Genomic DNA, 16,651 nt, shown 5'->3' with positions numbered 1-16,651 from the left:
ATGAGGTCAGAATTTGGCAAGCAACACTAACAGGCGATTCTGAGGCAGAGGACTTCTCTGACAGTGAGGGAGAGAAAAGTGGGTGGCTCCTTGCTGCTGAGCAAAGGAACATAGAACTAGACCGGGAAATCAAGAAGACTGAGATCCGATGGGCCTTAGCCCAGAAAGAAGAAAAGTGTTAAGCTCAGGAAGTGAGCTCTGCTGAGTTGGAGGTGGAGTCCAGCTCAGATGGTGGCAGCAAGATTATGGTATCTGGTGCTGAGAGTAAGGTACAAACACCCAGAGATGTGGCGCCTGACTTGAGGGAGGGGGTTGGCATACCCCAGGGGGTCCAGGTTTAAGAGGTAGCTCCAGTAGTGTGTAGTGTCCCTGAAGTAGATTGGGGAACTGATACGGGGGATCATATTACGAGTGATGGGAGGGATGCTCTACTGACTCTAGATGAAATGTACAGGGAGAGGGGTTCCCCCATGGTAGAAACCTTGGTGTGTGAGTGCGAAGACCGTCCAGAAGAGTATGGGTCGTGTGACAGAGACAGTCAGATACTGTCTTGCCAGTCTCAGGAGAGTGGTGTGGGGTATGTGTACAAGGCACTAGAGGGTGAAGCAAAGGGTAGCTTGGTTAACAACTGTGTGGGGCTGTGTGATTCATTTGTTGGAGAGCATATTTTAAGTCCCTGTTTTCCAGAGCTATGCCAACACCCGGTGGAGTGTGAGTTCTCTGATTCCAGAGAGCTTGCATTGGAGGATGACCTCTTGGTGGATTCCAGAGGGTCTGAAGAGGCATTTGGGAGTGATCCCAAAAGGAGTGGCACAGATATCTTCCAGACCTGTGAGGTGGAAGAGGTTCAGAATAACCCAGCCAGGTCTCAGTGTAGTGAGAGAGGTGTAGGGGCTCATGTCCTGTCTCAGTGGGGAAGGAGTGAGTGTGGGACTGCGTGTTCCAAGGTGCCCGAAACCCAGTTTCAGGGCCTGAAGGGTTCCTTAAGGGAACACCAGGTTGGAGGGCCTAGAGGGTGCTAGTAGGCCATTTGAGGACGATCTCCTAGTGTCTGGTGAACGGGGTGTGCCTGTAACCAGGCCTCCATCAGTTCTGGTGTCTGGCAGTGCCACTCCAGTTGGGAGGGTGCATAGGTCCAGACTGAGGGGTGAGAGGAGGAAGGAACCCCCAGTGAGAGAGCCAGTGGGTCAGGGGCCAGCCAGAAGGGCTGAGTCACCGGTGAGAGACCATGGTGACCTCACTTCTGTCCTGGGGGATCTTCCAGCGCTGTCGGATGGACAGGGGTCGGGAGATCTGTGACAAGCAGAGTTTCACATGACACCGGAGTTGTGTGTCACCCTTGGGGGGCATATGTGCTCCCAATTAATTCCTGGTGCGCCGGACAAGTGTACAATCACTGGTACTGGTCCCTGGGTTGGGAGGCCAGGTTCAGGATTTGCCTGACCTGGAGGGAAGGATATCTGTAAGCAGTGTCCTGATGGGTCTTGCTTCCAGGGGTACCACCCCAGTTGGAGGGGTGCAGCATTCTGGAAGGGGGTACAGAGGGAGTGAGTCCTCGCCTCTGACCCCGGGGCAACCTGAGGGTTTATACCCTAGGTTGGGAGACCAGTTGCTGGAGAGAGGTCCTGAACTGGTGGGAGAGTTGTATTCTGAGGGTGGCTCTCCTGGGAGAATAGGGCAGGACCCCAGAAGGAGAGGTAGGGGGAGGAGAACCTCGCCCGTGGCCTCTGGTCAGCCTCAGCATACAGACCCAGGGCTGGGGGGCCAGTGTCAGGATGCCCTACCTGACTTGGCAAGAGGGAGAGTGGAGGAAAGGTGCCAGGCAACTGGGGCTACTGCCCCCACTCTGACGCCACAGAGGTTAGAGAGGCCTGACAGGCATGTGGCCTGGCTCTCATCACTGACAGCTGTCAGTGGCCCCTGTGGTTAGTTGTCCTGGTGGACAGGGTTGCCCCTGAAAGGGGGACAGGAATCACACCCTGGGGGTGGACTGGACCACACCGTTGTGTTGGCCAGGTGGGTACTGTGTGAGTCCCCAGACGTTCTGGTGTGCTAGGCAAGTGTTCAGTCGCAGGGGTTGGTCCCTGGGGGGGAAGCCAGGTTCAGGTGTTTCCTGACCTGGAGGATTTAGACCATAGGTTGGAGGGCCAGGTCCGGGGTGTCCCCCCTGACCTGGAATCCTAGTTGCAGGATAGAACCCCTGAACTGGTGGGTGAATGGTGCAGGACCCCTGCCACAGGTGCCCTGACTTTTCTAGAAGGGGGTACTGCTCCAGGTGGGAGGGTACAGAGCCCCAAGGAAAAGGAGGACTGGGTGTGGGGAAGACCACCCCAGCCTCCTGTCCAGCCGCTGGATACAGGCCCTGGATTGGTGGGTCAGTGCCAGGATGTCAGACCTGACCTGACAGGAGGGAGAGTGGACAACGGGTGCCAAGCACCAGGGGCTACTGCCCCCCACCCTCTGACGCCACAGGGGTGTGAGAACCCTGAGAGGCATAAGGCCTGGGTCTCATTCTTCCCCACTGTCAGTGGCCACTGTGGCTTGTTATCTGTCGGGACACACCTGTGAGTAAGTTATGGTTAGGTGCTGCACAGGTGGTGTCCACAGAGGAGAAAAAGGGTTCCACATGGGTAGGCTGGGTGGACCCTGAGAGTAGAGATAGCGTGATCCAACTGGGTTCAGGAAGGCGTAGAACAGGAATAGTGTCCTGCTGTTTGGGCCAGTTTCCGTGTTCTATCGCCCTAAGCAGGGAATCCCATCAAGGAATTGTTTGGTCTACCCTGGCTTTAGGTTGGAAGGGGGTTGTGTTGGAAATGGCCCTTTTTGCAGGGTTATCCCCAAACATTTTGCTTCTTCCTCCCTTGTTTTTCCTGACCGGTGGTTGTTGGCATTAGGACTCTGAGCACTTTACCACTGCTGAACAGTGATAAAGTGCATATGCTCTCTGTATAAATTGTTATTGTGATTGGTTAACCATGAATGGCATATTTGTTTTACCAGTAGGTCCTTAGTAAAGTGCACTGAGTGTGCCAGGGCTGGTGATTCAAATGCTACTAGTGGGCCTGCAGCACTGGTTGTGCCACCCACACAAGTAGCTCTAAAAGGTGTCTCAGGCATGCCTCAGCAGTGCCTGTGTGCAGTTGCTAACTGCCATGCTGCCCTGAACAGTATCCACACTGGTCAGGCCTAACCCTACCCTTTCTGTACACATTAGACACCCCTATAGAAGGCCCTAGGTACCCCCCTGGGCAGGGTGCAGTGTATACGAAAGGTAGAGCATGTACTAGTGTGTGTGACATGCTCTGGTAGTGAATTACAGCCATTTTCGTTTTTCACTATTGATAGGGCTATCTTGCCCATAGGCTATAATGGGGAATGCTGTGTATATCGTTTACCTGCATATCTTCCCATAGGAGCAAGATAGACAATTAAAGTCTGGTATCCCTGAACTGAAAGATGTTTTTTAAATCCTGTTTGAGAACAACACTTTTAGAAAGTGGCTGTTCTCTTGTCTGACCTTTTGTGTGCCTTGGCCTGTTTGTGAATTGACTGTCTGGTTTGTGAGTGACTGGGGCTGGGGAGCCCCCAGGAGGCTAGATGAGTCAGCCCTAGGCTGAATGACCACATCTGCATCTTGAGTGGTGGGAGGGGATAGCACCTGGGCCTGCAAAGAACTGTGCCTGCCTCCCATAATGCTGGCTTCAACTCCTGCTGGGCGGCTGACGACCCTGCCCCTCTCTCTGAAAGGTAAGATGAAGTCAGGAAAACAAAGTGCTCCCGGACTGACCAAAACTGTTTCTGATTAAGCCAAGGCCTCTGCCTCCAGAGAACAAAGGAAAGACAGGTACTAAAAGGGCTTCCCAGACTACAGAAAATTGGATCATCCTGAAATCAAGAAGGAACCTCTGCCAAGGAGAAAGCTGGAAGACTGAAGAGGGAGGACTGTCCTGCTGTGTGCTTGTGGACTGACCCGCAGTTGCTTTGCTGCCAATGAGAGGGGAAGGACTTTGCTGTGTGCTTTGTCCCCTTGCTGGAAGAGATCTCCAAGGGCCTGAGGAGAGCTGGCCTCCTGTTAAGAAGTCCCAGGGACAAAAGGGCTTCACCCCCAGCTTCCCCCCTGAACTCTGCTGAGTGAGTTCTGTCCTTCCTAGAGCGCTTGATCCAATTGTGGGGCCTCTGGAAGTTGCGTCTGCTGTTTGGGGAGCTGGACAAGGAGAAAATCGACGCTGCGCATCGCCGCCGCACCTGAGATCGTCGCCGTCCCGAAGATTGTCGCATCGTGCCGGTGCGAGACGCTTCCCACCGAACCTGCGCAACCGAACCCATAGAAGGTATCGCATCCCTCCCCATACAGACCGGATTCGTCGCAACACGCCGGCTGCATCCAGCGGGGCTGTCGCATTGCCTCCCCAGGGTCTCAGGAGTGACGCATCGCTTGTTTTTCAATGCTGCAGCTTCCATTTGGAACTTTTGCCGCATCTACACGTACTTTGGGCTTAACGTGACGCAACTGTGGATTATGTTGACGCAAACCCTATAACTCTTTTAAATTCATATTCTTGAACTGTGTATGTTGGATTTTTGTCTTTTTGGTCTTCTGTAGTTTAGATAAAGATACTTTATTTTTCTAAACTGTTATGGAGTCCATTTGTGGTGTTTTCACTGTGTTACTGTGAGTATTGGTACAAATACTTTACACATTACCTTTGATAAGCCTGTCTGCTCGTGCCAAGCTACCAAGGGGGTGAGAAGGGGTTATCTAAAGAGTGTATCCCCCTTACCCTGACTAGAAGCAGGGGTCCCTATTTGGACATTAGTACCTACCTCTGACAACTAGAGACTCCCAGATCTAACACTGAGATACTGATTGTGTGCATTGACCCATTCACTGAATTACTTGCAGGTGGTTCGGTCGCCTTTCCAGATTACCAAAATATCATCAATAAACCTCTTCAATAAGGTAAGTTTATTGATGTATGGGTTGTTGGCGTTTCTGATGGTGTATTCTTCAAATGTGGCCAAATAGGGGCAGGCCACACTCAGAGCAAAGGTACTCCCCATTGAAGTACCTTGCGACTGGTGGAACAACTATTTCTGGTACTTGAAGTAGTTCTCAGTTAGGGCCATTGTGGCACACCCCATGATGAAGGAGATGGGTGTAGGGAAGCTCCAGTCCTCCTTCCTAAGTCACATCTCTACTGTACTGAGTGTCTCTTGTTGGGGCATATTTGTGTACAGTGCTTCTACATCGAGGGTGAGTAGAAGGTTGATTTCAGTGGTGTTTTGTATCTCCTCTATGATGCGTAATATGTCTGTGGTGTCCCGCACATATGAGGGAGTTTTCTTAACGATGGGCTGTAGAAATTGGTCATTGAATCTGGACAGGGGCTCCAAGAGTGACCCTATCCCTGATACTATAGGCCTCCCCGGAACAGGGGTAGTACCTTTGTGGATCTTTGGGAGTGTGTAGAAGTAGGGCAATGTTGGGTCCCTGGTGACAAGAAAGTCAGCCTCTTTCCTAGATGTCCACTCATTAGCTTCTGCCTCAAATACCATACTACTAATCTCAGTGCTAGTGGTGGGGTCTAACAAGATAGGGGTGTAGTATCTAGTGTTATTCAGTTGGCGTCTTCACTCACAGTCATGGTCGTCACTGGATAGGATCACTGTAGCACCCCCTTTGTCCGCTTGCTTGATAGTAATGCTTGCATCTTCTGCAAGAGATTTAGCTGCTGTTTGTTCAGCATTGGATACATTGTGGAAGGGCTTAGTCAATGGAATCCCATCCAGGTCTCTGAGTTCTGCTTTCTCAAATGTAATCACCTCTGGGGGTACCATTCCATTGTTGGGAGTGAAAGTTGAGGGATTGCTTAGGCCTGAGTCATCATTCTCAATTTGTGGAGTGTCATGGAAGAATGTCTTCAAGCAGATTTTCCTGAAGAATTCTTGAATTTTGCAGGTGTTGCAAAACTTATCAGTTCTAGGAGTGGGTACATAACCCAGACCTTTCTCCAGTACTTTAAGTTCAGTTTCCGTCATGGTCCTGTGCGATAAGTTGACAACTAGTTCTTTTAGCTCCTTTTCCCCCTGGAGCGACTCCTGGTCTCCATTGGTTAAACCACCTGGTCCTGCCATTGCACCCCTTTTGGTGCCCCTCTGTTGAACCCTCTTCCTCTGCCCCAACCTCTACCTAAAAAAGCTTTTTTTTCGAAGGGGTAGTATTGTGGTTGGCCTTGGGGGTACATGGTGAACTGCCCAAAAGGGACATGTGGGGTGGCGGTGGCCCTTGGTATCAGGGTGCATTGTTATAGTTTGGGCTGTTGTAGTTCCTTCTCTGGGTATTACTTCCTCTACTGTCAGAGCTGGAGTCACTATTAGAGGAACCCCTTCTTCTACTGTCAGTTCCTTCATCCGATGAGTATCCATTTTTGGATGCGGTGTACTCATCCTTGAGGTAGCGGTAAATAGTCTCTTTGTTGAATTTCTGAATGTCCTTTTGGAGCTTAGCAATCTTGCACCTAAGCAGATATTCCTTGTTGGGGGGTGTGGCCTAACAGGCTAAGATGGCGGCAGCACTTCCATAGAGCTCTGCATAGCAGCGCGCGCCTGCAGCCACACAAGTGCCCTAAAATACACACACACAGCTTGCAAACTCCAGGGCAGCGAGGGGGACGATGAGGAGAGTCAGCGGACCCGGCCGGATTGTCCGGAGTCGAGGGAATGAGCCTTTGAGCGGTCCCGTTGCGTTGGGGACCATGCAGACAAAATGGTGGCGCCGGACGCGGCCCGGGTGCGGCAGTGCTTGAGCCGTGATCAGGGCCGCGCTGTGGATGGCGCGGCCCCCAGTAATGCCAGCGGTGGACCCGGATGCCTGAATTGCGCCCCCTCCCGGGTGAGAAAAGGTGAGGAGCGGCCGTGATCGCCCGCGAGGCCCCCCCCCCCCGCGCGGCTGAACCGGCGGCGGGAGAGTAACCCTCCTTGCGGGCCTCCCTACAAGTTGCACCAAGAAGCGGGGCCACAAGAGCGTCTACATAAGGGGGGCTACAAGGTGATGCGCCGCGCAACACACAACCCGGCGAAGTGGCACCCCCTCCCCCAGCTGCGGCGCCAGGCCTAGAGGCGTGTGGCGGGAGGGTGCTGCCGGGCAGACTACCCTGAAGGGGACAAGTGGCAGCCCGAGATGGCAGGATTTCAGAGGGATTGAGGCCCGTCCTAGCAGCGGTTCCTCAAGAGGCCGGGGAGCTGGAGCAAGGGCCCGTGCAGGGCGGTGAGTGGGTGGAGCCATCTGCTGAGGGAGTGCTCGTGGGCCCTGAGGCGATCCTGTGAAGAGTGGCAGTGAGTCGCATTTGGGGAGATGACCTAGCCCCATACTACCTACATGCTTCTGCTCGCTCCCTGCTGCTGGAGACACCCCTCCCCCGCGGCTGTGCCAGGCCTCGGGTGCGCAGGGGGACCAGGGACTGGCAGTGAGTTCGCCGCGGGGGGCATTGAGGGAGCCCCCACCCAGGCAAAAGCGGCGAGACTCTGCGGCGACCTCCTGAAGAAGGTACAGGGGGAGCGAGGATAACCTACAGAGTGAATCATTGGGGACATTTCTTGGGGGCCCCTGCCCGCGGGACAACGGGACTACGGAGGCCAGATCGACGATACCCCCGGGTCGATAACCTACAGGCCAGGGGGGGAGACTAACAGGGTGGTAGTGTGGCGGCTTTCACGTCACAACCCAGCTACGCCATAACACAACGGCCATACGGTGCTTGGCCGCACGGAGTTGTCCCTCTTCCGTGAACAGAATCGTGGAGCACAGAAGTCAACCGTCGCCGGGCTCTGGGCAATAGTCGGGGCAGTAACAGAGAGTCGGAACTACAGGCGGATCAAGGAAGGCCCGAGTCATTCTCACGACCATAACTGTCCATGGACGAGAGAGACCACGGATCAGTGGACAGCGGACGCCATGGGACTCCAACAGGCAAGGAACACGGCACAGACCCCGGGATCCCTGAGAGAGCGGTCCCCCGCCTCCCAGACCGTGCCCGCGGGAGGGAGCTCGGCGGGATCGGACGATATGTCATCAAAATTAGACAAAGTGCTGGCGGCAATAGAACATTCCAGAGTGACAATGGAACATAAATTCGGGGAGCTGGCCACGGATCTCAATGTATCCTGGGATGACCACAAAAAACTGGCAGATAAGGTGAAGATGGGCGAAAATTCACTACAAAGTCTGGAACCACAAGTGCGGCAACAGCAAGCCTCCCTGACAGACCTACAAGCTCGAGTGAAGACCCTGGAAAGCAGCGCAAATGATTTAGAAGGTAGATCATGGAGAAGTAATAGCCGCATCATAAATTTACCGGAGGGAGTGGAGGGAACCGACCCTCTTCACTACATTCAGACTGGATAGCAACGTTCACTCCAGCGGGTGAATTGACCCCTTTCTTCTCCATAGAGCGGGCACACCATGTGCAGTCTCGTAAACCAGCACCGGGATTCCCTCTGAGACCATTCCTTTTGAAGTTGCTCCACTATCAGGACAGGGACACCATCCTCCGCGCCGCAAGGAAAAAGGGTGCACACGGGTGGAGGACAAGCAGTTTATGTTATTCCTGGACTATTCCAGGGGAGTGCAGCAACAGAGGTCCACCGTCTTAGGGGTTACGCGAACCCTGCGGCAGAAAAATGTCCAATACGCACTCCTGTTCCCGGCCCGTTTGAAGATTATTCATTGTGGAACCACGCATTTCTTCTCGGACCCAACAGTGGCCAGTGATTGGATTGAGTAACACCTGACATCCGAGAACAACCGCGGTTGGACACCAGCCAGTCAAGCCTCAGGCCGCCAGCGGCGGCAACAGAAGAAGGTCACACTCACCCAACTGAGCATGCGGTCGGACTCCTCCACCAAGAACTCATCGGATCTCACGCAAATCATCGCAGAACGCTGGAAGGCATTGCAATCGGCTGCACAGGTGGGGCCCAGATGGCGAGCGAGGCCCACACATTTTCACATCGGAACAAGGGAGCAGCGATGGACGTGCTCTGAGAGACGGCTCGATGACCCCACCGCTGGTGACCCCCCACACGGCGGACACTTTGTTGTGATGTTTTCAACCTGACTAGTTAGACTATGATATTATGTGAAGTCCAGGCCTGCTACACCCCCTGCTTGTGGGGAGCCATGATGTCCGGATGGTGGAAGCACCCGGAGCCCAGATACCTGGGCCATCTACCCATCGCAACCGATGGCGCCAAATGAGGTGGATTGATTGGGACACAGTTGGGCATCTGCCCAATGTAATCAAAAACCAGGCGGCGGCATCGCCAGCGGCAGGCAGAAGCCGAAGACCACTTCCCCCACATAACGAACTAGAGTTAGCACATGTTGTGCAGTTTGGATGTATCGCCCCGAGGGATAGGTCCTCTTAGTTGGGATGGTTTCCCATTAAGTAACAGTATTCACTCCCAGTTGGATTACCCCTTTACACACCCGGGGGAGCGAGAGCAGGATTTACAGAGTGGGGGTATGGTTGGGGGGGTTGGATGTTGGTGCAGCGGGGAGGGGCGGGAGGGGCAGGAGATGGCGCATTGTTTGCAACATAACCCCGAACACAAGAGACATGACAGGTAGGGTCCCTACTACGGACTTGAAAGTGGTAACATTAAACGTCAGGGGTATGCATACAGCAAGCAAACGATATGCGATTTACGCATATATGAAGCGACAGCAAGCCCAGATAGTGCTCCTCCAGGAGACACACCTAACGGGGACAGAGGTGGACCGTATACGTAAGAAGTGGCGAGAGATCATCTGTGCTAGCACGTATTCTGCATTTGCCAGGGGAACCCTGATCTGGATCAATCCCGTAACAGTCTAGGATAAAGAAGGCAGATACTCTCTGATAGCGTGTCAGCTAGAGGGCAGGGATAGACTAATAGTCAGCATTTACGCCCCTAATACAGAGCAAGAGCAGTACTGGACCGGCCTCACAGGGGTACTAGCACATTATGCGACAATGCCGTGGTTGTTGGGAGGGGACTACAACTGTGTCCTGGACTTCGGCCTGGGCAGGTCTCACCCCCACCGGCACGTTCACCTGGACTGAAGCAGACAGAGCAGTTTAAACAATGGGTTACTCAATGGTCACTGGTAGATGTGTGGCGAGATAAAAATCCCAAAGCTAAACTATACTCATTCTACTCCGCCCCACATAACCTCAGAGTACAACTTGACAAAATTCTATGCTCAGCAACACTACTCCCCCACATACAGCACACTGACTACTTAGGCAGGGTGCTATCTGACCACGATGCACATGCTGTGACCCTTAAATAGCGGCCACCACGCCCCCCCAATACCCACATGGAAGTTACCCCGGGAATGCCTTAACGACCAGGCTTTTTGTCACACACACGGCAAACTTATCCAGGAATACTTCACACTAAATGCGAATACAGCATCATCTAGGTCAGTAGAATGGGATGCATTTAAGGTCGAAGCAAGAGGCCACTGCATTCAACACATAGTAGGGGTGAGACGAGTACTGGAGCAATCACTTCAAACGGCAGAAACGCACTTGGCAGACCTGACGAAACAGCTAGATCAAGGGGACACAACTCGCGAACAGGTAGCGGCAGCAAAAACCGTCTATGCGGAAGCTGTGGGCGACCTTCGTAAATACAATTTTAGAGGTTATGCTGCTCGGGTCCATCAGGAGGTGAACAGGCCTGGCACATTTTTAGCCTGGCTAGCAAAACAAACCACAGAGCTGCCTCCGGTCACAACATTGCAGGACAAGTCGGGTGCGCTCAGACACTCACAGGGAGATATTCTGCGCATTTTTTACGACTATTACACAGATGTTTATCAGGCCCCACCTCAGTCGTCACACCTGGCACTAACCCAATTTCTTCACTCCCTGCCCCTAACCTGCATCCCACCGGAGGAAGGAAAGGCAATAGATACAAAGATAAAATCTCCAGACGTTACCCACGCCATCAGATCGCTGGCGCACCAAAAAGCACCAGGGATGGATGGCCTTCCCCTCGAATATTATGCCGCCTTTCGGGGGCAGTTATCCACTCCCCTCGTATCAATGTACGACGATGCATTAAACCGACGTGAACTCCCCGGTTCACTTAGGGAATCCACCCTAGTACCCTTCCTCAAACAAAACCGGGATCCTACGCTGCCTTCCTCCTACAGGCCTATAACACTACTGTAGGAAGGCGGAGGCTCTAGTTGGCGCAGTGTAACACTAGCGACAAGCAGGGACTCTCTCTTCCTCGTCAGGGCTGAGGGTTACCTTCCAGACAACCTCTGCTTACCCTCTAGGTAGTGTGGCTTAGGCAGTCTTAGGCTAATCTTTGGGGCACATAGGGTTAAACACTTGCAATATTACACCCCCACAACCAACCCACCACCCAATGACACCAAACTGTATTCTGTAAAAATATATATCTTTATATAGATTTCAAGCAGGCTTGTGAATACAGTTATCAGACTTTCAAATAGCGGTTCCAAGTTACTTAGTTCAAGTTGCCACAGTTCTTTCCAGCAATAAGCGTTCTTTAGGGCCTTCTGCCCAGTTCAACAAAGTTCTTGTGGAGCAGGCGGCTTCCAGGGGAGCTGTCCCACGTCGCGTTGCCTTCCCGGGGTCGCTGTTCGTTGCGGCTCTCAGCCGAGCAGTTCACGGGTCATCCGGGGCAGCGGTGTTCTGTGGCAGGGTCCTTCCTTCGGCGTTCTCTCCAACCCTGGAGGCGGCGGCGGTGTGGTGACGGCAAGTGGCAGTACGGTCCCCAAGTGCAGGACGTACCCAGCCAAAGTACCGGTTGCAGCTGTGCGCTCACAGCTGGGCTGTCGGGCAGGATACCGACCAGAGGGGGGTTCTCACAGGGCGGCTGTCCGTCTTTGCAGGTGGGCTGACGGCTCGAAGCACAGTCAGCTCGGGAGCTTGGACCGGACGGGTCCTCCTTCGCTTTGCTCTCGGTTCCCGGTGCAGGTGCGGTCACGGTGTTCAGGCCAGCGGCGGCTGGACCTCACTTTGCTCTCGCTGTTGCCTTGGGTCCCGGTCACGGTGTTCGGGAGGATATCGATGCCTTGGATTACGGGGAGCGTGGCAGGCTTGCCCAGCGCTCCCAGACCCCTCTGTCAGTACTGCAGCGATAAGCAGCACACACAGTCGCTTTCTTCAGGGTGTAGCGCCCACTGGTCCTGGGGCGCTGGTCAGGGGGCAAGTTCAGCAGCAAGCCCTTGGAGATCGTTTCAGCAGAGTTTGGCACAAAGTCTTGTCAAGCAAAAGTCTTCTCGCAGTCTTTCCTTTTTCCTCTCCTTCGGCAGCAAGGCACCAGACACAGGCAAGAGACAGCACTCTTCCTTGTCCTTCACGGTCCTTCTCGTCGGGCAGAGTTCCTTCTGTAGCCCAAACAGGATCTAATTTTCAAGGAGCAGGGCTCCTTCTTTTATATGGTATTTCTTTTGTTCTTGCAGGCCAGGGGGGCCTTTGCATAGCCACTTTCAGTCCTTGAGTACCCCGGTGGGTGTACTCCGGCTTCTGCTTTCAGTGTGAGGGGCAGGCGCATCAGACGCCCCACAGGAGGTGGAGCCAGCATTGTGCGGACAGGGGCAGCCAGAGTACCTTGTTGATGGGGCTTCGCCCTTCCTGGGCCAGGTGTCGGCTGAGTCATCAGTCGCTCCCCAGGAGGGTGGAGCCAGCATTGTGGTGGCAGAGCACAGCAAGATCCAGAGCCACTCCTATCTCCCACTAAGGTGTAATCTGCGCATTCACCATCTGTCATCCCCCAGCCCTGTCACTCACACCTCCCAGACAGTCAGATACACATACCAGCAGAGGCGGGCTGAAATGGTTAGGCAAGCAAATGCTAACTTTCTAAAAGTAGCTTTTGCAAACACAGGATACTAAAATAAACTTGACTACAAGAAATATTTTATCATTCTGAGTTCAGGCATACTAAACACGACTCGCTACCATGCTCCTTGAGCCTGCTGGGATTATAAGGTGTAATAATTCCAGCAGCTCAGTCTGGCCTAATGGAAGCAGGTAGCCTTCAATAGTGAAATACGATTTTGGTTGTAAGTCACTACTAGGACATGCCACACACATCAGGGCCTGTCCTACCTTACATCTACAACGCACCCTGCCCGCAGGCCTACCATAGGGGTGACTAATATGTAGTCAAGGGAAGGTTCAGGGGCTGGCAAGTGGGTGCACTTGCCCAGCTAGCGTGACAGTACGAGACCGCACGCGGGTTCTGCGGTCGCAGTCCTCAGACACATCTTTACGGCTGCTTCGGTGGGTGGCGCAACCAGCGCTGCAGGCCCACTAGCAGTATTGGCATCTACAAGCCCCGGCACTCCGAGTGCACTTTACTAGGGACTAACAGTAAATCCAATGAACCAATCATGGATACCAATCGCATGTACAATTTACAGTAGGGAGCACTTGCACTGCGGCACGGGTCGGCCGTGGCGCAGTGCCCTGAGTATCGGAAAACCAGCAAAACATCGGAGGCACATCAGCAAAAAGTGGAAGGGAAACTCACGCCAAGGTGCCAGGTCTAACATGTGTCCCCTCCAGCTGAAATGTGGGGGGAACTACCCTTCCCCAGGGAGTTCCACATCACTAAGGCGGAAAAATCTGGACAGACCGTCAGCGTTGGCGTGATCGGTGCCAGGGAGGTGTTCCACCGTAAAGTCCATACTCTGTAGAGAAATGGACCACCTCAACAGTTTCGGGTTCTCACCCCTCATTTGCATCAACCATCTGAGGGGCCTGTGGTCCGTCTGAACTCGGAAGTGAGACCCAAACAAGTAGGGTCTTAGCTTCTTCAGCGCCCAGACCACAGCAAATGCTTCACGCTCTATTGCACTCCACCTACTTTCCCGTGGAAGTAACCTCCTACTTATGAAGGCTACGGGTTGGTCAAAGCCCTCCTCAGTCATCTGTGAAAGAACAGCCCCTACACCATGCTCTGAAGCGTCTGTTTGCACTATGAATTCCTTAGAGAAATCAGGAGCCAGGAGCACGGGCGCCGTGCACATGGCAGTCTTCAGGGTGTCAAAAGCCTTCTGACAGGTGTCAGTCCAAATCACATTCCTGGGCTGCTTCTTCGAAGTCAGCTCTGTCAAGGGGGTCACGATCGTGCCATAGCCCTTGACAAACCTCCTGTAATACCCAGTGAGCCCCAGGAAGGCTCTCACTGCAGTCTGGGTCTTGGGGGGTTCCCAAGCCAGGATGGTCTCGATTTTGGGTTGCAAGGGTGCTACCTTGCCACTCCCCACTTGGTGTCCCAAGTACACCACGGAGCCCTGCCCAATCTGGCACTTGCTTGCCTTGATTGTGAGGCCTGCTCTGCGCAGGGCCATCAACACTTCCCAGAGGTGTCGCAGGTGTTCTGGCCAGGTGCCACTGAACACCGCAATGTCATCCAGGTAGGCGGCACTGAACTCGTCCAGCCCAGCCAACACCTGGTTGACCAATCTCTGAAAGGTGGCAGGGGCATTCTTCATTCCAAATGGCATAACTGGAAATGCCCATCTGGTGTAGAGAATGCCGACCTCTCCTTTGCCCCATCGGTCAAGGCGATCTGCCAGTACCCAGACGTTAAATCAAACGTGCTGAGGAACCGGGCAGCCCCTAGCCGATCAATGAGCTCATCAGCTCTGGGGATGGGGTGCGCGTCAGTCTTCGTGACTGAATTGTGTCCTCTGTAGTCCACACAGAACCGGAGTTCGGGTGTGGCTCCCGGCGCAGCAGCCTTTGGGACCAAGACCACGGGGCTGGACCAAGGACTGCTGGAAGACTCAACCACCCCCAGGGCAAGCATCTTGGAGACCTCCTCCTTGATGCAGGCCCGGACCCTGTCAGTCACTCTGTAAGCCTTATGCTTCACAGGTAAGCTGTCTCCAGTGTCCACATCATGGACGCACCAATCTGTGACGCTTGGAACCAGGGAGAACAGATCTGGAAACTGCCCCAGCAACTGGCGGCAGTCTTCCTGTTGTTCGGGGGTCAGGGTGGGTGAGAGGTTAACTCCATCCACTGACCCGTCCTTCTCACAGGCCACTAAGAGGTCAGGAAGAGGCTCCGACTCCTCCTCCATTCCATCATCAGTTGCCAACAACATGCCCACTTCGGACCTTCGCAAGTAGGGCTTGAGGCGGTTGACATGTAGGACCCTCAAAGGGTTCCTGGGCGTCTTCATGTCCACCAAGTATGTCACTGGGCTCTTGCGCTCCACAACCTCAAATGGGCCTGTCCACTTATCCTGAAGGGCACAGGGCTCCACTGGGGCCAGGACATACACCTCTTGTCCAGGCTGAAGCTCGACCAGAGTGGCATTCTGGTCGTACCACCGCTTCATCTCCTCCTGGCTCGCTTCCAGATTTGCCTCGGCAAGTTGTCTGAAGCGTCTGGTCTGGTTTCTGAAGGCCAGCATGTAGCTATATACATTCTGGGGAGGTTTCCTGGGAGATTGCTCCCAGCCTTCCTTTACCAAACTCAGTGGTCCTCTCACGGGGTGACCGTACAGCAGTTCAAAGGGGCTGAACCCTAGGGACTTCTGTGGTACCTCGCGATATGCAAAGAGCAGGCATGGTAAGAAGACGTCCCACTTACGCCTCATCGGACCTTCTAGGCCCATGATCATGCCTTTCAGGGTTCGGTTGAATCTCTCAACCAACCCGTTACCTTGGGGATGGTAAGGTGTGGTGAACTTGTACGTTACGCCACACTCTTGCCAAAGGGACTTCATATACTTGGATATGAAGTTGGTCCCCCTGTCGCTCACCACCTCTAGAGGGAATCCTACTCGTGAGAAAATTCCCATCAGTGCACGTCCCACCACGGGGGCCGTCACTGTCCTCAGAGGGATGGCTTCAGGGTACCGGGTGGCATGGTCCACCAAGACCAGGATGAACCTGTTGCCCATGGCTGTCTTGGGGTCCAGAGGCCCAACGATGTCAATACCCACTCGCTGGAATGGCGTACCAACTACAGGGAAGGGTTGGAGGGGAGCCTTGCTCTTCCCTCCGGTCTTCCCACTTGCCTGGCAAGTCGGACATGTTCTACAATGAGCGTCTGAGCTCTGGTGCATTTGGGGCCAGTAAAAGTGGGTGACAAGCCTGTCATAGGTCTTGTCCATCCCCAAATGTCCCGCTAAAGGCACATCGTGAGCCAGACCCAGTAGGAAGGCTCTGAACTTCTGGGGTACCACCAGCACACGGGCTGACCCAGGTTCAGCAGCCTTAGGCTCTGAATACAGGAGGTCGTTCTCCCAGTACACATAATGTGTTTTGGCCTGAACACCATTGGCCTGGTCTGCAGCCTGCTGCCGCATACCCACGAGAGAAGGGCATTCTTTCTGCTCCTTGCAGAATTCCTCCCTGGAGGGTCCTCCTTCTTGCTGCCAATGGGTCAGCTCAGGCAGGTCCCCCAGTTCGGCAATCTGTTCCCCTGTTAGCTCCAGGGCATCCCCCTCAAGGTCTGCTTCCTCCTGGACCGTGGGAACTTCAGGGGCCGGTTTCCCGCGCCCCCTGCGCCTTCACCCTAAGGCCGGTTCCTGGGCCTCTCCTTCAGGCCCCAGGACCTCTTGATCACCCCTACTGGCTGCCATTGACCGGGTGGTCACGCAC

The sequence above is a fragment of the Lissotriton vulgaris genome, chromosome 4_1 (assembly GCF_964263255.1).
Source record: "Lissotriton vulgaris chromosome 4_1, aLisVul1.2, whole genome shotgun sequence".
Classification (NCBI taxonomy): domain Eukaryota; kingdom Metazoa; phylum Chordata; class Amphibia; order Caudata; family Salamandridae; genus Lissotriton; species Lissotriton vulgaris.
Note: the sequence above shows the minus strand (reverse complement) of the source record.